The sequence below is a fragment of the Salvelinus namaycush genome, chromosome 7 (assembly GCF_016432855.1).
Source record: "Salvelinus namaycush isolate Seneca chromosome 7, SaNama_1.0, whole genome shotgun sequence".
Classification (NCBI taxonomy): Eukaryota; Metazoa; Chordata; class Actinopteri; order Salmoniformes; family Salmonidae; genus Salvelinus; species Salvelinus namaycush.
In genome coordinates this window covers 2,946,647-2,972,133 of record NC_052313.1, presented here as the reverse complement: position 1 = coordinate 2,972,133, position 25,487 = coordinate 2,946,647, and positions in this window count along the sequence as shown.

Genomic DNA, 25,487 nt, shown 5'->3' with positions numbered 1-25,487 from the left:
TACAGTCCGCACAAGATGATACAGTCCGCACAAGATGATTCAGTCCACACAAGATGATACAGTCTGCACAAGATGATACAGTCTGCACAAGATGATACAGTCCATACAAGATGATACAGTCCGCACAAGATGATACAGTCCACACAAGATGATACAGTCCACACAAGATGATACAGTCCGCACAAGATGATTCAGTCCACACAAGATGATACAGTCTGCACAAGATGGTACAGTCCACACAAGATGATACAGTCCATACAAGATGATACAGTCCGCACAAGATGATACAGTCCACACAAGATGATACAGTCCATACAAGATGATACAGTCCACCAGCTTGTGTTTTCTACTCAGTAATGTTCCTGTATTATACTAGCTTGTGTTCTCTACTCTACTCTGTAATGTTCTCCTCATCTCTATGGTAACAAGGACTCAGAGAGCAATGTGACGCTTAGTCATTGAGGATGAGAGAGAGAGAGAGAGAGAGAGAGAGAGAGAGAGAGAGAGAGAGAGAGAGAGAGAGAGAGAGAGAGAGAGAGAGAGAGAGAGAGAGAGAGAGAGAGAGAGAGAGAATTGTCTTTTTCATCTGATGGAGGTGTCCATCTGTATGTCTCTCTGTGTGTCTCTTTGTGTCTCTCTGTGTGTCTCTGTGTGTGTCTCTATGTCTCTCTGTGTGTCTCTGTTTGTGTCTGTATGTGTCCCTCACTTTCTTCTGTGTGGCCCTCCTCTGCTCACTGTCCGTATACAACACATCAGGAAGAGAGGCAGTGGGTCAAAGCAAAGCAGCAATACTAATTCACAGTAATGAGAGAGGACAGGGAGAGGAGAGAGTAGAACGAGAGAAAGGAGAGGAGAGAGAGGGAGAGGAGAGAGTAGAACGAGAGAAAGGAGAGGAGAGAGTAGAACGAGAGAAAGGAGAGGGGAGAGTAGAACGAGAGGACAGGGAGAGGAGAGAGTAGAACGAGAGAAAGGAGAGGGGAGAAAAGAGACGGAGAGGAGAGAGTAGAACGAGAGAGAGGACAGGGGAGAGGAGAGACAGATGAAAGATAGGAGAGAGTAGAACGAGAGGACAGGGAGAGGAGAGAGTAGAACGAGAGCGAGGACAGGGCAGAGGAGAGACAGATGAAAGATAGGAGAGAGTAGAACGAGAGGACAGGGAGAGGGGAGAGTAGAACGAGAGGACAGGGAGAGGAGAGAGTAGAACGAGAGAAAGGAGAGGGGAGAAAAGAGACGGAGAGGAGAGAGTAGAACGAGAGAGAGGATAGGGGAGAGTAGAACGAGAGGACAGGGAGAGGAGAGAGTAGAACGAGAGAAAGGAGAGGGGAGAGTAGAACGAGAGACAGGAGAGGGGAGAGAAGAGACAGATGAAAGAGAGGAGAGAGACAGAAGAGCTTGTAAGATATGATTTTGTTGTTGTCATCTCAGTTGAATACGGTGAAGACATCCAGCAGTGTGGCGACGTGGGCTCAGGCTGAGAGTGAGCGTGATGTGTCAACGATGTATGCGTGTGCGTATGCGTGTGTGTGTGTGTGTGCGAGCCTGTTGACATTCACCACCCAGATATTTGAGGCACTTGCATCTCATGAATATTAACAGTTAACGGTTCCACGGCTCTGACCGACCGACCAACGACATGTTTGTTATTTCGTCTGCAGCTTTTAGAAGTCCTGCCTTTCTGCCTGTCACACACACACACACACACACACACACACACACACACACACACACACACACACACACACACACACACACACACACACACACACACACACAGAGACAAACACATACTCACACACAGCTTCCTAATGGATGAAGTACGGGTTTAGTGGTTGGAGAGATGGAGAGATGGAGAGAGAGAGGGCGCGAGGGAGAGGGAGTGAAAGAGGGAGATGGAGAGAGAGAGGGTGAGGGTGAGAGAGAGGGAGCGAGGGAGAGGGAGAGAAAGAGGGAGATGGAGAGAGGGTGAGAGAGAGAGAGAGGGAGCAAGGGAGAGGGAGAGAAAGAGGGAGATGGAGAGAGAGAGAGGGTGAGAGAGGGAGGAGGGGAGACGGAGAGAAAGAGGGAGATGGAGAGAGAGAGGGTGAGGGTGAGAGAGAGGGAGCGAGGGAGAGAAAGAGGGTGAGAGAGAGGGAGCGAGGGAGAGAAAGAGGGAGATGGAGAGAGAGGGTGAGAGAGAGAGGGGGGAGGGGAGGGGAGACGGAGAGAAGAAGAGGGAGAGTGTTTGTTTTGGATAAAGGTGTAGCGGTGTGGGAAAAGGTCACGGCGGGAGGTTGAATTCCCTCCTAGAATGTTGATGTGGAAGGACGGATTACCTTTCTGCTGAAGTTTCTACTCCAAAAGAAATGAAAACAAAAGTATACTGACACTAAAATATCATGTCCTCCTTCAGAAATGAGCCCAATAACACATTGGTAAAACGATATGTTCAAAGTTCAAAAGGCACTCGAACATCTGAGTAATCTTTTTTAGCAGGTGCAGGGTAACAGTTGAACAAGATGGAGGAAACAAGGAAACCGCACACTGATCTTGATAGTATCGCCGATCTTTAATAAGCTTTACGTATCGGCCTTCGTCGGAGCTTCAAATGATACGTTAAAATGATGTGAAGATATTGAGGCGTTTATATAGCCTATGCATGGCCTATATTATCAGGTGTGCTATTAGCAATAAGCAGAATCACCTTCAGCCCAACTGATGCAGCAAAATGCAATTAAATAGTCTGAGGCATGTGGTTAGCTATCTGCATTCACCCTATTGGACTAATCATTAGCCAGATCCCAAATCTGATATTTTAACAAGTTATTATTCTATTGATTCATTTTATGTCCCCCCCCCTTTCCCAAAAAAACGTGAATAAACTCAGTGAATATAATATAGGGTAACTTAGGGTAAACCGTCACACGGGGTAGCAAGCCCGCACTTCCGTCAATTCATATCACCATTTTTTACCCCCCAATACTTTCCCTGGTTTCCACTACTCTCGTTCAACTCAACATATTATCTGTCGCATCACATTGTTTTAAGTCACTCCAACAACAAACAACAACAAAAAGATTTTGAGGTAGAGTGGCATTGTGCGCTAAGTTACCCTACAATTGACCCGATGTTACCTTTAGCCCCACTATCCGCTATGCTGTTACCTTTAGCCCCACCCTCCGCTATGCTGTTACCTTTAGCCCCACCCTCCGCTATGCTGTTACCTTTAGCCCCACCCTCCGCTATGCTGTTACCTTTAGCCCCACCCTCCGCTATGCTGTTACCTTTAGCCCCACCCTCCGCTATGCTGTTACCTTTAGCCCCACCCTCCGCTATGCTGTTACCTTTAGCCCCACCCTCCGCTATGCTGTTACCTTTAGCCCCACCCTCCGCTATGCTGTTACCTTTAGCCCCACCCTCCGCTATGCTGTTACCTTTAGCCCCACCCTCCGCTATGCTGTTACCTTTAGCCCCACCCTCCGCTATGCTGTTACCTTTAGCCCCACCCTCCGCTATGCTGTTACCTTTAGCCCCACCCTCCGCTATGCTGTTACCTTTAGCCCCACCCTCCGCTATGCTGTTACCTTTAGCCCCACCCTCCGCTATGCTGTTACCTTTAGCCCCACCCTCCGCTATGCTGTTACCTTTAGCCCCACCCTCCGCTATGCTGTTACCTTTAGCCCCACCCTCCGCTATGCTGTTACCTTTAGCCCCACCCTCCGCTATGCTGTTACCTTTAGCCCCACCCTCCGCTATGCTGTTACCTTTAGCCCCACCCTCCGCTATGCTGTTACCTTTAGCCCCACCCTCCGCTATGCTGTTACCTTTAGCCCCACCCTCCGCTATGCTGTTACCTTTAGCCCCACCCTCCGCTATGCTGTTACCTTTAGCCCCACCCTCCGCTATGCTGTTACCTTTAGCCCCACCCTCCGCTATGCTGTTACCTTTAGCCCCACCCTCCGCTATGCTGTTACCTTTAGCCCCACCCTCCGCTATGCTGTTACCTTTAGCCCCACCCTCCGCTATGCACTCTCACTGCGAATTGCGGAGCTGTAAAATCCTTAGCCGTTAAATGTCCGGGTTTTAAATGGTGAAGATCCCGCGCATATTTAGGAGTTGAGAAATAAAATGAAATAGGATTGTAAAGCTGGGATACGCCTGTATTTAACAAAGGCCATTAAAACTGATGTTTTCGTAATTGTAAGAATTTTGTTGTGCGTTGACCCATTGTCAGAATTCAGGTTGTCCCTCCCTATGGCATTCGTACTGTCAATACGCCTCGAGAGGAATATTTCTCTGGCGTACAACACACAACAACAAGCCGTAAATAGATCGACTATTCCGCTTTTGGGATGACCGATTTTTTGAATGAACTACTCGTATTGTTTGCAGAAGAAAATTAAATGTGGACTGTTCTGTCATTTTCAAAGTTTATCAGTAGCAATATTTTTTCATGTTCCATATATTTTTTTTCCCCCCCTTGGCGCAGCGCCGCAGCTAAATGAGAGCAGCAGAAACACTGGAGGTAGAGATGGGAGAGAATGAGAGAGACATGTCCATGGGGTTACCTCTGCACTGTGTTGTTGATGAAAGGCCATGTCAGATATAATGTAGGTCTATAAATAGGCTCCATACAGTAGGTCTATAAATAGGCTCCTTAATGTAGGTCTATAAATAGGCTCCTTAATGTAGGTCTATAAATAGGCCCCATAATGTAGGTCTATAAATAGGCTCCATAATGTAGGTCTATAAATAGGCTCCATAATGTAGGTCTATAAATAGGCTCCATAATGTAGGTCTATAAATAGGCTCCATAATGTAGGTCTATAAATAGGCTCCATAATGTAGGTCTATAAATAGGCTCCATAATGTAGGTCTATAAATAGGCTCCATAATGTAGGTCTATAAATAGGCTCCATACAGTAGGTCTATAAATAGGCTCCATAATGTAGGTCTATAAATAGGCTCCTTAATGTAGGTCTATAAATAGGCTCCATACAGTAGGTCTATAAATAGGCTCCTTAATGTAGGTCTATAAATAGGCCCCATAATGTAGGTCTATAAATAGGCTCCATAATGTAGGTCTATAAATAGGCTCCATAATGTAGGTCTATAAATAGGCTCCATAATGTAGGTCTATAAATAGGCTCCATAATGTAGGTCTATAAATAGGCTCCATACAGTAGGTCTATAAATAGGCTCCATAATGTAGGTCTATAAATAGGCTCCTTAATGTAGGTCTATAAATAGGCTCCATACAGTAGGTCTATAAATAGGCTCCTTAATGTGGGTCTATAAATAGGCCCCATAATGTAGGTCTATAAATAGGCTCCATAATGTAGGTCTATAAATAGGCCCCATAATGTAGGTCTATAAATAGGCTCCATAATGTAGGTCTATAAATAGGCTCCTTAATGTAGGTCTATATTTAGGCTCCATAATGTAGGTCTATAAATAGTGCATAGTAGTGTATAACATAAAGTATTGTGTTGTATAATACATGGTATTGTGATGTGTAGTGCATAAAGTATTGTGTTGTATAATACATGGTATTGTGATGTGTAGTGCATAAAGTATTGTGTTGTATAATACATGGTATCGTGATGTGTAGTGCATAAAGTATTGTGTTGTATAATACATGGTATTGTGATGTGTAGTGCATAACATAAAGTATTGTGTTGTATAATACATGGTATTGTGATGTGTAGTGCATAAAGTATTGTGTTGTATAATACATGGTATTGTGATGTGTAGTGCATAAAGTATTGTGTTGTATAATACATGGTATTGTGATGTGTAGTGCATAAAGTATTGTGTTGTATAATACATGGTATTGTGATGTGTAGTGCATAAAGTATTGTGTTGTATAATACATGGTATTGTGATGTGTAGTGCATAACATAAAGTATTGTACTGTATAATACATGGTATTTGATGTGTAGTGCATAACATAAAGTATTGTACTGTATAATATATGGTATTTGATGTGTAGTGCATAACATAAAGTATTGTACTGTATAATACATGGTATTTGATGTGTAGTGTATAACATAAAGTATTGTGTTGTATCCTACAAGGCGTCTCTATCTCTAAAACATTCTGTTGTTTTGCTAGCTGAGAGAATATATACTCTACATAACTGGTACTGTTTTGTATAATGCAGACACCACAGTGTTCCACCACAGTGTTCCACCACAGTGTTCCACCACAGTGTTCCATCACAGTGTTCCACCACAGTGTTCTACCACAGTGTTCTACCACAGTGTTCCACCACAGTGTTCCACTACAGTGTTCTACCACAGTGTTCCACCACAGTGTTCCACCACAGTGTTCCACCACAGTGTTCTACCACAGTGTTCTACCACAGTGTTCTACCACAGTGTTCCACCACAGTGTTCTACAACAGTGTTCTACAACAGTGTTCTACCACAGTGTTCTACCACAGTGTTCTACCACAGTGTTCTACAACAGTGTTCCACCACAGTGTTCTACCACAGTGTTCTACCACCGTGTTCCACCACCGTGTTCCACTACAGTGTTCCACTACAGTGTTCCACCACAGTGTTCCACCACAGTGTTCCACCACCGTGTTCCACCACAGTGTTCTACAACAGTGTTCTACCACAGTGTTCCACCACAGTGTTCCACCACAGTGTTCCACTACAGTGTTCCACCACAGTGTTCTACCACAGTATTCTACCACAGTGTTCTACCACAGTGTTCCACTACAGTGTTCCACCACAGTGTTCCACCACAGTGTTCCACCACAGTGTTCTACCACAGTGTTCTACCACAGTGTTCCACCATAGTATTCTACCACCGTGCTCTACTACAGTTTTCTATGACAGTGTTCTACTACAGTGTTCTACTTCAGTGTTCTAACACAGAATTATACTACAGTGTTCTACTTCAGTGTTCTAACACAGAGTTATACTACAGTGTTCTACTTCAGTGTTCTAACACAGAGTTATACTACAGTGTTCCACCACAGTTTTCTATGACAGTGTTCTACTACAGTGTTCTACTTCAGTGTTCTAACACAGAGTTATACTACAGTGTTCTACTACAGTGTTCCACTACAGTGTTCTATGGCAGTGTTCTACTACAGTGTTCTACTACAGTGTTCCACTACAGTGTTCCACTACAGTGTTCTACTACAGAGTTGTACTGTACAACAGGGTTCTAACCCAGAGTTCTACGACAGAGTTCTACCACAGTGTTCTACTACAGTTTTCTATGACAGTGTTCTACTACAGTGTTCCACTACAGAGTTCTACTACAGAGTGTGTGGTAGATGCTGAAAGGTACATTGCGTGTGCATGTTATATTACATGTATCTCTGTACGTCTGAGGCTGAGGTTATCATGTAGGAAGCAGAGGTTAATGATTTTGTTCCATCGCAGGGAGGCTGGGGGCGCTCTCTCTCTTTACCTCTCTCTCTTTACCTCTCTCTCTTTTGCCTCTCTTTCTTTCTCTCCTATTTTCTCTCCCTATCTCCTTCTCCCTCCCCCCTCCTCTCACCTCTGAGTGAAAGGACACAGAGGAAGGACACCGTATAATTAGCTCTGATATAAAACCCCTCTTTAATTCTCTAGCTATTTCTCTTCCATTCCCTCGCTCCCTCGTTCACACAGACATCTGTGTCATAAACGTCATGGATGGGCTAGAGACCTGCTGAAGGGCTAGAGGCTGATAAGAGAGAGAGAGAGAGAGAGAGAGAGAGAGAGAGAGAGAGAGAGAGAGAGAGAGAGAGAGAGAGAGAGAGTTGGGCCAGGAGTGGGCGATGAATTTGCTATTCATTTAGGTTCCTTTCATATGCCGTCAGCCCACACAGCTTACCGTAAACACACAGTTTACCGTACACACACAGCTTACCGTACACACACAGTTTACCGTACACACACAGCTTACCGTACACACACAGCTTACCGTACACACACAGTTTACCGTACACACACAGCTTACCGCACACACACAGTTTACCGTACACACACAGTTTACCGTACACACACAGCTTACCGTACACACACAGTTTACCGTACACACACAGTTTACCGTACACACACAGCTTACCATACACACACAGCTTACCGTACACACACAGCTTACCGTACACTCACACACACACAGCTTACCGTACACTCACACACACACAGTTTACCGTACACACACAGTTTACCGTACACACACAGCTTACCATACACACACAGCTTACCACACACACACAGCTTACCGTACACACACAGCTTACCGTACACACACAGTTTACCGTACACACACAGTTTACCGTACACACACAGCTTACCGTACACACACAGCTTACCGTACACACACAGCTTACCGTACACACACAGCGCACCGTACACACACAGCTTACCGTACACACACAGCGTACCGTACACACACAGCGTACCGTACACACACAGCGTACCGTACACACACAGCGTACCGTACACACACAGTTTACCGTACACACACAGCTTACCGTACACACACACACACACAGTGCACCGCACACTCACAGCTCACCGCACACATAGTACTGTACAGCCAGCAGGAAGGAAGGAAGGAAGGAAGGAAGGAAGGAAGGAAGGAAGGAAGGAAGGAAGGAAGGAAGGAAGGAAGGAAGGAAGGAAGGAAGGAAGGAAGGAAGGAAGGAAGGAAGGAAGGAAGGAAGGAAGGAAGGCTCAGGAGTGGTGTTGTATGGATACCAGAACTGTAGAGCTACACACACACACACACACACACACACACACACACACACACACACACACACACACACACACACACACACACACACACACACACACACACACACACACACACACACACACACACACACACACACACACACTGATCTCATCTGAGTGTCAAAACAGAGCCCTACTGAAGCGTTCAAATACAACCTGTAAAAATGGGATGATACGAAAGGTCCAGGTGATAATATAATCAGTAATGGGATGAAGTGACATTTAGTTTTTCACAAATCCTGACATTTAATCCGAGTAAAAATTCCTTGTCTTAGGTCCGTTAGGATCACCACTTTATTTTAAGAATGTGAAATGTCAGAATAATAGTAGAGAGAGAATTATTTATTTAGGCTTTTATGTCTTTCTGTCACGAATCCCGCTTCCTGAGTCTGTGTTTGCTTGTGTTTCTGTCCTGGAGTGTGTTTCCGGTGTCCTGGAACGCACCCTGTCTGGTTGCCAGGCGAATTAGCTTGTTGGGAGATTGATGTTCACCCGCACCTGTATCCCATCAGTAATCTGCACACCTGTCCTGATCATCACCTCCGTTTGTTTTGCCTTCAGTTACTCACCCGGATCATTCACCCCATTCCCGCCTGGTCGACGGAGGATTCCGCTACTCCATTGGATTCACCTATTTACTCCCATCAATTCACCACCGCTGCCCGCTACGCCACCTGGATATATCTACCCATTCACATTTACTTGTAAATAAATACTCACCTTCTTCCTACGCTCCTTGTCCTGGTCTGCTTCTGGGTTCAATTTTGAAAGAACGTGACAGAACGATCCGGCCAAGGATGAACCCAGCGGACCTGGACTCCGTTTGCCATGCCATTACCCAGCAGGGGAAGACATTGGGACAACACAATACGGCGCTACAGGAGATAGCGAGTTCAATCCAGAACTTATCTGCTAGCTTGACACAAATCCAGGATCAGCTCAGTTTGCCGGCGATTCATTCACCACCTGTTTCACCCATCTCACCTGCCGGGTCTGGAGCGGTTTCCTTCCGTGAACCCAAGGTACCGACGCCTGATAAATATGAAGGGGATTTGGGAAGATGCCGTTCGTTTCTTATGCAGTGTGGGTTAGTGTTTGATCTGCAGCCCCATTCTTACGCCACGGACAAGGCTAGGATAGCCTTTGTTATTGAACTGCTGCGTGGAAGAGCTCTGGAATGGGCTTCAGCCATTTGGGAACGACAGGGAACCTGCACGGCTTCATATCAGTAGTTCACGGGAGAGATGAGAAAGCTTTTTGATCATCCAGTCCGAGGTAAGGACGCAGCTAAACGTTTGTTCTCTCTTCGCCAAGGAGCTCGCAGTGTGGCAGATTTTATGATCGAGTTCAGGACATTGGCTGTGGAGAGTGGTTGGAATGAGGAGTCACTACAAGCGGTTTTTTACAAGGGGTTGTCGGAGGAACTTAAGGACGAGCTGATATCTTATCCAGAGCCTAGTGACCTAGACAGCTTGGTCACTTTATCTATTCGGGTAGATAATAGAGTCCGAGAGAGAAGGAGGGAGAAGCAGTGGGGCCCATCCAATCAATCAGCAACTCGGTTACCATTCGGTTCAGGAAGTGAACCAGAAAGTATTGATCGTTATTCCCCACACGGTATTAGTGGAGGGGTCTTGCCACCAGATTCTGAACCAATGCAAGTGGGGCGACACGGGCTAACTAAGGAGGAGCGCCAACGTAGACGTAAGACCAACAGCTGTTTCTACTGTGGTAGCTCGGGACATTACAACTCCGCTTGTCCACAGCGCCCGTTAAACTGCCCGGCTCGCTAGTTTTGGGAGGAATTTTAGCGAGCCAGTTTCAATCTCTCAAGGATCCTGTCAGACCCCGTTTTCCTGCGACCCTTATGAATAAGGATCAGAGATTAGAGATGAACGCTCTTATCGATTCAGGTGCCGATGGCAGCTTTATTGATGCCGACTTGGTGGAACAGCTGGGGCTTTCCAAGGAGCAATTGCCGGAAGCCATTGAAGCAACCACTCTGAACGGCAGTAGTCTGGCACGGATCACTATGAGGACTGAACCGGTTAAGATGTTGGTGTCGGGGAATCATTCAGAGTTGATCTCCTTCCTCATTCTGTCCTCGCCCCATGTTCCTCTGGTTCTTGGTTACCCCTGGCTGAAGGAACACAATCCCTCGTTTGATTGGGTGACGGGTAAGGTAACTAGTTGGAGCATTGAGTGTCATGCTAACTGCCTTAGGACTGCCTGTTCTCCTGCTGTTTCCAGTCAGGTCAGTGACTCTGCTCCTCCTGATTTGTCTCTGGTTCCAGAAACATATCACGAGTTGGGTGAAGTATTCAGTAAACAGAAGGCTCTGTCCCTTCCTCCCCACCGACCTTATGACTGTGCGATTAATCTGTTTCCTGGAGCTGCCTTTCCCAAGGGACGGTTATACAGTATCTCTCGACCTGAACGTGAGGCCTTGGAGACCTACATCAAGGAGTCTCTAGCTGCAGGTCTCATTCGGCCCTCGTCATCACCTCTGGGAGCAGGATTTTTTTTTGTGAGCAAGAAGGATGGCTCTCTTCGACCGTGTATTGATTATCGGGGGTTGAATGATATTACGGTCAAGAACAAGTATCCCCTGCCCTTGATGAGTTCGGCTTTCGATTCCTTACAGGGTGCTACGGTTTTTACGAAGCTTGATTTACGTAATGCTTATCATTTGGTTCGGATCAAAGAGGGGGACGAGTGGTTGACTGGGTTCAATACTCCGATGGGACATTTTGAGTACCAAGTGATGCCGTTTGGACTGACCAACGCTCCGGCTGTGTTCCAAAGTATGGTAAATGACGTTCTGAGAGATATGATTGGAATTTTTGTGTTCGTTTACCTGGATGATATCCTCATCTTCTCGAAGGAGCTTTCTAGCCACGTTCTGCATGTCAAGCAGGTCCTGCAGCGGTTATTGGAGAACCGTCTGTTCGTGAAGGCTGAGAAGTGTGATTTTCACGCCCACACGACGTCATTTCTCGGGTACATCATATCCAGGGGAGAGATCAAGATGGACCAAGAGAAGGTTCGGGCGGTTCGGGATTGGGTCCAGCCCGGTACGAGATTGCAGCTCCAGAGATTTCTGGGGTTTGCGAACTTCTATCGGAGGTTTATCCGTGATTACAGCCGGGTGGCCGCCCCTTTAACTGCCCTGACGTCTTGCACCAGAAATTTCTGTTGGACTCCTGAGGCAGACCGAGCATTTCTGGACTTGAAGAGCCGATTCACCAACGCCTCGATTCTCTCTCAACCTGACACTTCCCGTCAGTTTGTTGTTGAAGTGGACGCGTCTGATGTGGGGGTGGGCGCCATCCTGTCCCAGCGTAGCTCCACTGACGGTAAACTCCATCCCTGCGCTTTCTACTCTTGTCGTCTTTCTCCAGCTGAAAGAAACTACGATGTGGGTAACCGGGAGCTTCTCGCTGTGAAGCTTGCCTTGGAGGAGTGGCGTCACTGGTTGGAGGGAGCGGAGCAACCGTTTGTGGTCTGGACTGACCACAAGAATCTGGCTTACGTGCAATCGGCTAAACGTCTCAACGCCCGTCAGGCCAGGTGGGCGTTGTTTTTTGGTCGCTTCAATTTTTCCCTGACGTTCCGACCTGGGTCGAAGAACGGGAAGGCGGACGCCCTGTCCCGGATGTTCTCTAAGACGGAGGAGAGTGGGGCCAAGACTGAGACGATTCTTCCCCAGAATGTTGTCGTGGGAACCGTTACATGGAGGATTGAGGAGGATGTGATGGCGGCCCTTCGGACGCAGCCCGGGCCCGGTAACGGTCCACCCGGTCGGTTGTTCGTGCCCGAGTCGGTCCGTTCTGCTGTCCTTCAGTGGTCCCACGCCAGCAAGATAGCTTGTCACCCTGGTGTTGCTCGGACTATGGCGCAACTGCGCAGACGATTTTGGTGGCCTGCTATGGGAGAAGATACCCGGAGGTTTGTTGCCGCTTGTCCTGTTTGTGCGCAGAATAAGAGTACCAATCGGCCCAGCTCTGGGCTTCTTCACCCTCTACCTATTCCCCGGCGACCTTGGTCGCATCTGGCCCTGTACTTTGTCACGGGGTTGCCCCCTTCTGATGGTAACACGGTTATTCTGACCATTGTGGACAGATTCAGCAAGTTTGCTCACTTTGTTCCCCTCTCCAAGCTGCCTTCTGCCACTGAGACGTCCGAGATCCTGGTTAGGGAGGTTTTCAGGGTCCACGGGTTGCCCTGTGACATTGTTTCTGACCGTGGTCCTCAGTTCACCTCTGCTGTCTGGAGATCCTTCTGTTTGGCCATTGGAGCTACAGTCAGTCTCACTTCTGGATTTCACCCTCAATCTAATGGTCAGGCGGAGAGAGCCAACCAGAAGATGGAGTCCACGCTGCGCTGTCTTGTCTCCTCTGATCCCACCTCTTGGTCCTCTCAATTACCCTGGGTCGAGTATGCCCATAATACTCTTCCTTCATCTGCTACTGGGATGTCTCCCTTCCAGTGCCTGTACGGTTACCAACCTCCTTTGTTTCCTTCTCAGGAAAGGGATCTCTCGGTTCCCTCTGTCCAGACCCACATTCGTCGTTGCCACCGGACCTGGCATCGGGCCAGGCTCTCCTTAGAGTTTCTGACCGGTATCAGATCCAGGCGAATCGTCGCCGTATTCCTGCCCCAGCTTATACGGTTGGAGATAAGGTTTGGTTGGCTACACGGGATCTTCCTCTACGGACTGAGTCGAGGAAATTGTCACCGAAGTTCATTGGTCCGTTTGTTGTGGAGAGAATCATTAATCCTGTTGTGGTTCGACTCAAGTTGCCTGCAACACTTAGAGTTCATCCCACCTTTCATGTCTCCTGTCTCAAGCCGGTTCACCTCAGTTCTCTGTTGCCTCCTCCTCCTCGTCCTCCTCCTCCTCGGATGATCGGAGGTGGTCCTGTCTACACGGTGCGCCGCATCATGGACTCCAGACGGCGGGGTCGAGGGTACCAGTATTTAGTGGATTGGGAAGGATATGGTCCAGAGGAGAGGAGTTGGATTCCTCGGCGTCAGATCCTTGATGACGACCTGCTTCGTGACTTCTACCGCCTCCACCCTGGCGCTCCAGGTAGTCCGCCCGGTGGCGTTCGTCGGAGGGGGGGTACTGTCACGAATCCCGCTTCCTGAGTCTGTGTTTGCTTGTGTTTCTGTCCTGGAGTGTGTTTCCGGTGTCCTGGAACGCACCCTGTCTGGTTGCCGGGCGAATTAGCTTGTTGGGAGATTGATGTTCACCCGCACCTGTATCCCATCAGTAATCTGCACACCTGTCCTGATCATCACCTCCGTTTGTTTTGCCTTCAGTTACTCACCCGGATCATTCACCCCATTCCCGCCTGGTCGACGGAGGATTCCGCTACTCCATTGGATTCACCTATTTACTCCCATCAATTCACCACCGCTGCCCGCTACGCCACCTGGATATATCTACCCATTCACATTTACTTGTAAATAAATACTCACCTTCTTCCTACGCTCCTTGTCCTGGTCTGCTTCTGGGTTCAATTTTGAAAGAACGTGACACTTTCATCACATTCACAGTAGGTCAGAAGTGTACATACACTCAATTAGTATTTGGTAGCATTGCTTTTCAATTGTTGTACTTGGGTCAAATGTTTCGGGTAGCCTTCCACAAGCTTCCCACAATAAATTGGGTGAATTTTGGCCCATTCCTCCTGACAGAGCTGGTGTAACTGAGTCAGGTTTGTAGGCCTCCTTGCTCGCACACGCTTTTTCAGTTCTGCCCACAAATGTTCTATAGGATTGATGTCAGGGCTTTGTGATGGCCACTCCAATACCTTGACTTTGTTGTCCTTAAGCCATTTTGCCACAATTTTGAAAGTGTCCTTGGGGTCATTGTCCATCTGGAAGACCCATTTGCGACCAAGCTTTAACTTCCTGACTGATGTCTTGAGATGTTGCTTCAATATATCCACATAGTTTTTCTCTCTCTTGATGCCATCTATTTTGTGAAGTGCACCAGTCCCTCCTGCAGCAAAGCACCCCCACAACATGATGCTGCCACCCCCGTGCTTCACGGTTGGGATGGTGTTCTTCGGCTTGCAAGCTTCCCCCTTATTCCTCTAAACATAATGATGGTCATTATGGCCAAACGGTTCTATTTTTGTTTCATCAGACCAGAGGACATTTCTCCAAAAAGTACAATCTTTGTTCCCATGTGAGGTTGCAAACTGTAGTCTGGCTTTTTTATGGCGGTTTTGGAGTAGTGGCTGCTTCCTGCTGAGAGGCCTTTCAGGTTATGTCGATATAGGACTCATTTTACTGTGGATATAGATACTTTTGTACCTGTTTCCTCCAGCATCTTCACAGGGTCCTTGGCTGTTGTTCTGGGATTGATTTGCACTTTTCACACCAACGTACGTTCATCTCTAGGAGACAGAAGGCGTCTCCTTCCTGAGCGGAATGACGGCTGCATGGTCCCATGGTGTTTATACTTGCGTACTATTGTTTGTACAGATGAACGTAGTACCTTCAGGCGTTTGGAAATTGCTCCCAATGATGAACCAGACTTGTGGGGGTCTACCATTTTTTTCTGAGGTCTTGGCTGATTTCTTTTGATTTTCCCATGATGTCAAGCAAAGAGGCCCTGAATTTGAAGGTAGGCCTTGAAATACACCTGATTTGATTACCTAGGCTTTCATTAGACAGTACCTAGTCTTTCATTAGATAGTATCCAGTCTTTCATTAGATAGTACCCAGTCTTTCATTAGATAGTACCCAGTCTTTCATTAGATATTACCCAGTCTTTCATTAGATAGTACCCAGTCTTTCATTAGATATTACCCAGTCTTTCATTAGATATTACCCAGTCTTTCATTAGAAAGCAAGTCGAGGGGTGTGTAGAATGTAGTGTACGGATATTTTAGGAGGGCAGGATAAGAGTTTATTCACACCACAGACGGACAATGTCAGTGTTTCAGAGGTTCAGTCTAATTGCAGCTGAAGTCTTCTGGTAATCCTCTCCAAAAGGTGTTTCTCTTCGTCTCTCTCTGTCCACACTCACTCTGTTTGTTTACTTTGCTGTCATCTCATCGTGAGGTCACTGTCAACGCTCACTGTGTTTGTTTAGCTGTCATCCAGGGGTCGTCTGCTCACGGAGGCAACGTGGCATCCTCTCTCAGACCATCGACTTGATTAGTCGAATCAGGAGGGTTTGAGGTAATTGCTGCGCTGGAGCCAAAAAACATCCTGGCGTTTTCCGTGGATTGGAAATGATGTGTTAGATAGCTTCTCTTTTCATGTACACTTCACATTTTCAGTTTGACATCTGCTACGTTTCGCAAATTCCTTGTCAGAATGTGAAAAGGTGAGACATGTTGTTTCAATAGGTGACCTTATCTCGGTAATACCTTTGAGGTTAGATTGATATTCCACTGGAGAGGAGATACTCCTGAGATGAGTCGTTGAAGCAGGCAAGAGACGAGATACTCCTGAGATGAGTCACTGAAGCAGGCAAGAGACGAGATACTCCTGAGATGAGTCGCTGAAGCAGGCAAGAGACGAGATACTCCTGAGATGAGTCGCTGAAGCAGGCAGGAGAGGAGATACTCCTGAGATGAGTCGCTGAAGCAGGCAAGAGACGAGATACTCCTGAGATGAGTCGTTGAAGCAGGCAGGAGAGGAGATACTCCTGAGATGAGTCACTGAAGCAGGCAGGAGAGGAGATACTCCTGAGATGAGTCGCTGAAGCAGGCAAGAGACGAGATACTCCTGAGATGAGTCGCTGAAGCAGACAAGAGACGAGATACTCCTGAGATGAGTCGTTGAAGCAGGCAAGAGACGAGATACTCCTGAGATGAGTCACTGAAGCAGGCAGGAGAGGAGATACTCCTGAGATGAGTCGCTGAAGCAGGCAAGAGACGAGATACTCCTGAGATGAGTCGTTGAAGCAGGCAGGAGAGGAGATACTCCTGAGATGAGTCGCTGAAGCAGGCAGGAGAGGAGATACTCCTGAGATGAGTCGCTGAAGCAGGCAAGAGACGAGATACTCCTGAGATGAGTCGCTGAAGCAGGCAAGAGACGAGATACTCCTGAGATGAGTCGTTGAAGCAGGCATGAGACGAGATACTCCTGAAATGAGTCGTTGAAGCAGGCAAGAGACGAGATACTCCTGAGATGAGTCGCTGAAGCAGGCAAGAGACGAGATACTCCTGAGATGAGTCGCTGAAGCAGGCAAGAGACGAGATACTCCTGAGATGAGTCGTTGAAGCAGGCAAGAGACGAGATTCTCCTGAGATGAGTCGCTGAAGCAGGCAAGAGATGAGATACTCCTGAGATGAGTCTCTGAAGCAGGCAAGAGACGAGATACTCCTGAGATGAGTCGTTGAAGCAGGCAAGAGACGAGATACTCCTGAGATGAGTCGTTGAAGCAGGCAAGAGACGAGATACTCCTGAGATGAGTCGTTGAAGCAGGCAAGAGACGAGATACTCCTGAGATGAGTCGCTGAAGCAGGCAAGAGACGAGATACTCCTGAGATGAGTCGCTGAAGCAGGCAAGAGACGAGATACTCCTGAGATGAGTCACTGAAGCAGGCAGGAGAGGAGATACTCCTGAGATGAGTCGCTGAAGCAGGCAAGAGACGAGATACTCCTGAGATGAGCCGTTGAAGCAGGCAAGAGACGAGATACTCCTGAGATGAGCCGTTGAAGCAGGCAGGAGAGGAGATACTCCTGAGATGAGTCGCTGAAGCAGGCAGGAGAGGAGATACTCCTGAGATGAGTCGCTGAAGCAGGCAAGAGACGAGATACTCCTGAGATGAGTCGCTGAAGCAGGCAAAAGAGGAGATACTCCTGAGATGAGTCGTTGAAGCAGGCAAGAGACGAGATACTCCTGAGATGAGTCACTGAAGCAGGCAGGAGAGGAGATACTCCTGAGATGAGTCGCTGAACCAGGCAAGAGACGAGATACTCCTGAGATGAGTCGTTGAAGCAGGCAGGAGAGGAGATACTCCTGAGATGAGTCACTGAAGCAGGCAGGAGAGGAGATACTCCTGAGATGAGTCGCTGAAGCAGGCAAGAGACGAGATACTCCTGAGATGAGTCGCTGAAACAGGCAAGAGACAAGATACTCCTGAGATGAGTCGTTGAAGCAGGCAAGAAACGAGATACTCCTGAGATGAGTCACTGAAGCAGGCAGGAGAGGAGATACTCCTGAGATGAGTCGCTGAAGCAGGCAAGAGACGAGCTACTCCTGAGATGAGTTGTTGAAGCAGGCAAGAGAGGAGATACTTCTGAGATGAGTCGTTGAAGCAGGCAAGAGACGAGATACTCCTGAGATGAGTCGCTGAAGCAGGCAAGAGACGAGATACTCCTGAGATGAGTCGTTGAAGCAGGCAAGAGACGAGATACTCCTGAGATGAGTCGCTGAAGCAGGCAAGAGACGACATACTCCTGAGATGAGTCGTTGAAGCAGGCAAGAGACGAGATACTCCTGAGATGAGTCGCTGAAGCAGGCAAGAGACGAGATACTCCTGAGATGAGTCGTTGAAGCAGGCAAGAGACGAGATTCTCCTGAGATGAGTCGCTGAAGCAGGCAAGAGATGAGATACTCCTGAGATGAGTCGCTGAAGCAGGCAAGAGACGAGATACTCCTGAGATGAGTCGTTGAAGCAGGCAAGAGATAAGATACTCCTGAGATGAGTCGCTGAAGCAGGCAAGAGACGAGATACTCCTGAGATGAGTCGCTGAAGCAGGCAAGAGACGAGATACTCCTGAGATGAGTCGCTGAAGCAGGCAAGAGAGGAGATACTCCTGAGATGAGTCGTTGAAGCAGGCAAGAGACGAGATACTCCTGAGATGAGTCGTTGAAGCAGGCAAGAGACGAGATACTCCTGAGATGAGTCGTTGAAGCAGGCAAGAGACGAGATACTCCTGAGATGAGTCGTTGAAGCAGGCAAGAGACGAGATACTCCTGAGATGAGTCGCTGAAGCAGGCAAGAGAGGAGATACTTCTGAGATGAGTCGCTGAAGCAGGCAAGAGAGGAGATACTTCTGAGATGAGTCGCTGAAGCAGGCAGGAGAGGAGATACTCCTGAGATGAGTCGCTGAAGCAGGCAAGAGAGGAGATACTCCTGAGATGAGTCACTGAAGCAGGCAGGAGAGGAGATACTCCTAAGGTGAGTCACTGAAGCAGGCAGGAGAGGAGATACTCCTGAGATGAGTCGGTGAAGCAGGCAAGAGAGGAGATACTTCTGAGATGAGTCTCTGAAGTAGGCAGGAGAGGAGATACTCCTAAGGTGAGTCACTGAAGCAGGCAGGAGCGGAGATACTCCTGAGATGAGTCGGTGAAGCAGGCAAGAGAGGAGATACTCCTGAGATGAGTCGGTGAAGCAGGCAAGAGAAGAGATACTCCTGAGATGAGTCGCTGAAGCAGGCAAGAGAGGAGATACTCCTGAGATGAGTCGTTGAAGCAGGCAAGAGACGAGATACTCCTGAGATGAGTCGGTGAAGCAGGCAAGAGACGAGATACTCCTGAGATGAGTCGCTGAAGCAGGCAAGAGACGAGATACTCCTGAGATGAGTCGCTGAAGCAGGCAAGAGAGGAGATACTTCTGAGATGAGTCGCTGAAGCAGGCAAGAGAGGAGATACTTCTGAGATGAGTCGCTGAAGCAGGCAGGAGAGGAGATACTCCTGAGATGAGTCGGTGAAGCAGGCAAGAGAGGAGATACTCCTGAGATGAGTCGCTGAAGCAGGCAAGAGAGGAGATACTCCTGAGATGAGTCACTGAAGCAGGCAGGAGAGTAGATACTCCTGAGATGAGTCACTGAACCAGGCAGGAGAGGAGATACTCCTGAGATGAGTCACTGAAGCAGGCAGGAGAGGAGATACTCCTGAGATGAGTCACTGAAGCAGGCAGGAGAGGAGATACTCCTGAGATGAGTCACTGAAGCAGGCAGGAGAGGAGATACTCCTGCAATGAGTCACTGAAGCAGGCAGGAGCTAGGTGTGGCTCAGTGTAGCTGAGTGATGACTAGTGTCATTAAAAGGGACGCTCATTACGGCTCGTAAATGCGTCTCAAATGGCACCCTCCTCTCTATATAGGGATATGTTTCCACTTAGGGCTCTGGTCAAAAGTAGTGAACTTTATAAAAGGGACAAGGTGCTATTTTGGTACGTAGTCTTGGATCATAGCACAATGTTAAGCCAATGGAAAACGGGTTCGATTTCAACTAACTTGTGTTTTAATTCAATTAAGTATTGGAAAGGAGGGCTCACTAATGCAATAAAGTGAGCAGAAATTATTGACTTCATTAGGAGGAAAATGAACCACTCACTGGCTTTTATTAAAATATTTAACCATTATTATGATATATATATATATGTCCCAAATAGCACCCTATTCCCTATATAGTGCACTCCTTTTGACCAGGGTACGTAGGGCTATATAGGGTATAGTGTTCCATTTGGCATGTAGCCAATTATAATGGATAAAGTTGTTCAGAGTTGTCAAAGACAGTTTCTTCAATGTGTGGAATTATGAATTTTCCCTGTCCAAGATGTTTTGTTTTTTAATGGAAAAGTTATTTGTAGATTTTAACTCATGCAAACCATGTTTATGATGGATACGTATGGCAACGAAAGCATCCTAATTTGAAGAGAAATTGGCAGAGAAACACTTTTGGCTTCACTTTGCACAAATAAGCCTTTTTTTTGTTCTGGAGAAGACACTGCGTTACTAATGCGTTACAAGTGGCACCATATACCCTACATAGTGCACTACGTTTGACCAGAGCCCTATGATGTATGGGACACACTATATAGGGAGTAGGGTGCCATTTGGGACTGTGATTACGGTTTGTGTATGACCATACTGTAAATGTCTCTGGTCTATTCTAATGGTGATTCATTTGAGGTCTCGACTATAATGTCTCTGGCCTTGTCCCAAACCCATCTAAACCTTGGACAAACAAACGGAAATACACACTCGCTAAATTAATTCCATTAATTATGGTCAAATGTGTTTACATGGACTCGTATTTTCATCATTGAATAGCCTAAAAAGCAGTATTTTGCTCTGGGATATTTTTCTCCCGGACAATTGGCCTGGGCAATTTTATTAATTGGCTTATTATTTTTTTTATTGGTAAAAAGCCGTCTATTACCGGCTAACGGAAACCCTGGTGTGTGCAAGCATGGGTGAACCCCGATCTTGGGTGATCCCCGATCCTCCTCTACCAGTAGTGACCCCTGATCCTCCTCTACCAGTAGTGACCCCTGATCCTCCTCTACCAGTAGTGATCCCTGATCCTCTACCAGTAGTGATCCCTGATCCTCTACCGGTAGTGATCCCTGATCCTCCTCTACCAGTAGTTATCCCTGATCCTCCTCTACCAGTAGTGACCCCTGATCCTCCTCTACCTGTAGTGATCCATGATCCTCTTTTAACGGTAGTGATCCCTGATCCTCCTCTACCGGTAGTGATCCCTGATCCTCCTCTACCAGTATGTGACCCCTGATCCTCCTCTACCAGTAGTGATCCCTGATCCTCCTCTACCAGTATGTGACCCCTGATCCTCCTCTACCTGTAGTGATCCCTGATCCTCTTTTAACGGTAGTGATCCCTGATCCTCCTCTACCAGTAGTGATCCCTGATCCTCCTCTACCAGTAGTGACCCCTGATCCTCCTCTACCTGTAGTGATCCATGATCCTCCTCTACCAGTAGTGATCCCTGATCCTCTTTTAACGGTAGTGATCCCTGATCCTCCTTTACCAGTAGTGATCCATGATCCCTGATCACTAAGCCTTTTGACAACATCCCAGCCAGCTAAGCCACCAAAAAGCTAGCTTGTTATCATTCCACTATGTTTACCATTGCCCATAGTGTCTCTGCAATAGACAAGGGTTAGGGCAGATATTGTCCTCTACCTCTGGACAGCATAACATTCCTCTTTATTATGATAGCATTGTGAATTCCATACCTATCCTCACGGGCCAAGGTTTAGAAATCTATTCCTTACCACTGTTATTACACCTGTAGTCGGAAATTTACATACACTTAGATTGGAGTCACTCAAACTAGTTTTTCAAGCACTCCACAAATGTCTTGTTAACAAACTATAGTTTTGGCAAGTCGGTTAGGACATCTAATTTTTCCAACAATTGTTTACAGACAGATTATTTCACTTATAATTCACTGTATCACAATTCCGATGGGTCAGATGTTTACATACACTAAGTTGACGGTGCCTTTAAATAGCTTGGAAAAGTCCAGAAAATGATGTCATGGCTTTAGAAGCTTCTGATAGACTAATTGACATAATTTGAGTCAATTGGAGGTGTACCTGTGGATGTACTTCAAGGCCTAACTTCAAGCTCAGGGCCTCTTTGCTTGACATCATGGGAAAATCAAAAGAAATTAGCCAAAACCTCAGAATCATACCGATCAGGAAGGAGACACGTTCTGTCTCCTAGAGGTGCACGTACTTTGGTGCGAAAAGTGCAAATGAAAAGTGCAACAGCAAATGACCTTGTGAAGATGCTGGAGGAAAAAGGTACAAAAGTATCTATATCCACAGTAAAATGAGTCCTATATCGACATAACCTGAAGGGCCGCTCAGCAAGGAAGAAGCCACTGCTCCAAAACTGCCATAAAAAAAAAGCCAGACTACGGTTTGCAACTGCACATGGGGACAAAGATTGTACTTTTTGGAGAAATATCCTCTGGTCTGATGAAACAAAAATAGGACTGTTTGGTCATAATGCCCATCGTTATGATTGGAGGAAAAATGGGGAGGCTTGCAAGCCGAAGAACACCATCCCAACCGTGAAGCACAGGGGTGGCAGCATCATGTTGTGAGGGTGCTTTGCTGCAGGAGGAACTGGTGCACTTCACAAAATAGATGGCATCATAGGGAAGGAAAATGATGTGGATATATTGAAGCAACATCTCAAGACATCAGTCAGGAAGTTAAAGCTTGGTCACAAATGGGTCTTCCAAATGGACAATGACCCCAAGCATACTTCCAAAGTTGTGGAGCAATAGCTTAAAACTTCTTATGGATCAAATCCCGTTAGCGGGATTGATTTGACAACATCCGGTGAAAATGCAGCGTGAAATTCAAAACAAAGTATCAGAAAGATTTAACTTTCATACATTCACAAGTGCGATGCACCAAATTAAAGCTTAACTTCTTGTAATCCAGCCACCGTGTCAGATTTCAAAAAGGCTTTACGGCGAAAGCAAACCATGTGATTATCTGTGGACAGCACCCCACCAAACAAACACATGACAATCATATTTCAACCCGCCAGGCGCGACACAAAACTCGATGAAGGTATAATTCATGATATAATTCATGCCTTACCTTTGAAGAGCTTCTTCTGTTGGCACTCCAATATGTCCCATAAACATCACAAATGGTCCTTTTGTTCGATTAATTCCATCGTTATATCTCCAAAATGTCCATTTATTTGGCGCGTTTGATTTAGAAAAACACCGGTTCCAACTTGCCCAGCATGACTACAAAATATCTAATAAATTACCTGTAATCTTTGACAAACATTTCAAACTACTTTCGTAATCCAACTTTAGGTATTTTAAAACGTAAATAATCAATCAAATTTAAGACGGGATAAACTGCGTTCAATACCGGACGAAAACAAAGTGAAGAACGTTCCAGGTCGTGCGACCCAAAACATTAGACTGCACTAGGCTGGACCCTCTTTCTGAATAGCCGTACTTCTTCATTTCTCTAAAGAAAAACATCAACCAATTTCTAAAGACTGTCGACATCTAGTGGACGCCATGGGAACTGCAAGCATATTTCTATTAAAACCATAGAAACCCAATGGAAAACAGATTGACCTCAACAACAAAAAATTCCCTGAATGGATTGTGCTCGGGGTTTCGCCTGCCAAATCAGTTCTGTTATACTCACAGACATTATTTAAACAGTTTTAGAAACTTTAGAGTGTTTTCCATCCATATCTACCAATTATATGCATATCCTAGCCTCTGGGCCTGAGTAGAAGGCAGTTTACTTTGGCCACACTTTTTTTCATGTTTTCAGTTTCCTGAGGCGGAATATGTTTTGTCGTGCCCTCTTCTCGACTGTCTTGGTGTGCTTGGACGATGTTAGTTTGGCTGTCTCGTCTTTGTCGGTGATCAGGCCTACCGATGTTGTGTCATCTGCAAACTTAATGACGGTGTTGGAGTTGTGCCAGGCCAGGCAGTCATGAGTGAACAGGGAGTACAGGAGGGGACTGAGCACGCATCCCTGAGGGTCCCCTGTGTTGAGGATCAGCGTGGCGGATGTGTTGTAACCTACCCTTACCACCTGGGGGCGGCCCATCAGTCAGCCAGCCAATCAGTCAGCCAGCCAGCCTGTATTTAAAGTTCCTCCACTGGTTTATGTTTAGGTCTTCATCAAACTTCAACTGGTCACACAACACTTGGACATGGTTATCCCCATATGTTCTGAAGTGGGCATCTGTTGGCTTTTGGAGGCAGGTTGGATCAAACACAGAGGAGGCTTCCATGAAGCGGTTGTCCAGGTTATTAAGCTGTGGAGGAACTGCATCACCTGAGGTTCTATGCAGTTCCAAAGCAGCGTAACAGCCACTGGGGGCAGTGTGTTCACTCAGGTCATTCATAACATCTTGTATTATTACCTTCTTGAGACATGAGTAGCATGTTCTGATATTTTTCCAAAGATTTTAAAAAGCCAGTTAAAATGGTAGAGAGAACTTGGTTTAGCATAAGTAGTGTACCAACAAAATGTAGCATTTTTTTCAGTTGTCGTAGCAACTCTGCTGTTGTCAGATGTTTCTCTTTGAACTGTTGGATTCTGTTGGAAACTGGCGACAGCTTTTACCAATTTACAGCCACCTTGTATGGCTAATTGGACTTTCACTGCATGCTGTTTCCAGCAGCGAGTTCTAATTGTCTTGTAGACCCTAACTGCAGAGTGCTTGGGGGACTCAAGACATTTCCAAACCTGTCTCAAGGTTACCTCAACAACAACTTCAATGTATTTGACAAAGTTGTCGGTATCCCCCACATCTTTTGCTGTTCAGTTACTGTTTTGTCTCTGCTTCGTCTCTTTCAGAAACATTTCCTTTTGTACAGTTGATGAAGCATGGTCTTTATTTGCACTCAGTTTGAAATAGGGGATTGGTTGAAAGAGCTCTGATAGTTTGTAATCAATTATGTATTCTACAAAGCAGGTAGAACATTCCCTTCCCTTCAATATATATTGACCACGACAGGCCTATCTGCCTTGAATAAGAAATGTCTCTCATTGATCCACACGTTTGAAGCGGGGCTTTCCTTTTCCCTCCTTAAATCTTTTATCCTCCGCTTTTGAAAGGGCAGAGCACGTACCCAAGCAGGTGTGTGATGACTGGAGACTCTTCATCTCTTCTGGAAAGTATTCCTGCAGCAAAGGGAGGGCTACTGATGAAGGGACCATCAATGACCTGCCTGTTTTAGGGCTCTGCTTTCCTGATGTATAAACTTACTTATTGTGTTCTTCATTTTTCTTCATATTTCTCATGGGGTTTTTCTAGTATTACATTGTTATTGATTACTACATTGTTGGGTTTTGAGTTCGCAAGAAAGGCGTTTCACTGTACGTGTTCATGTGACATTAAAATTTAAACTATGTCTGTCTGGCTCTGTTGGTCAGGCTGGCTCTGTTGGTCTGGCTGGCTCTGTTGGTCTGGCTGGCTCTGTCTGTATGGCTGGCTCTCTCTGTATGGCTGGCTCTCTCTGTATGG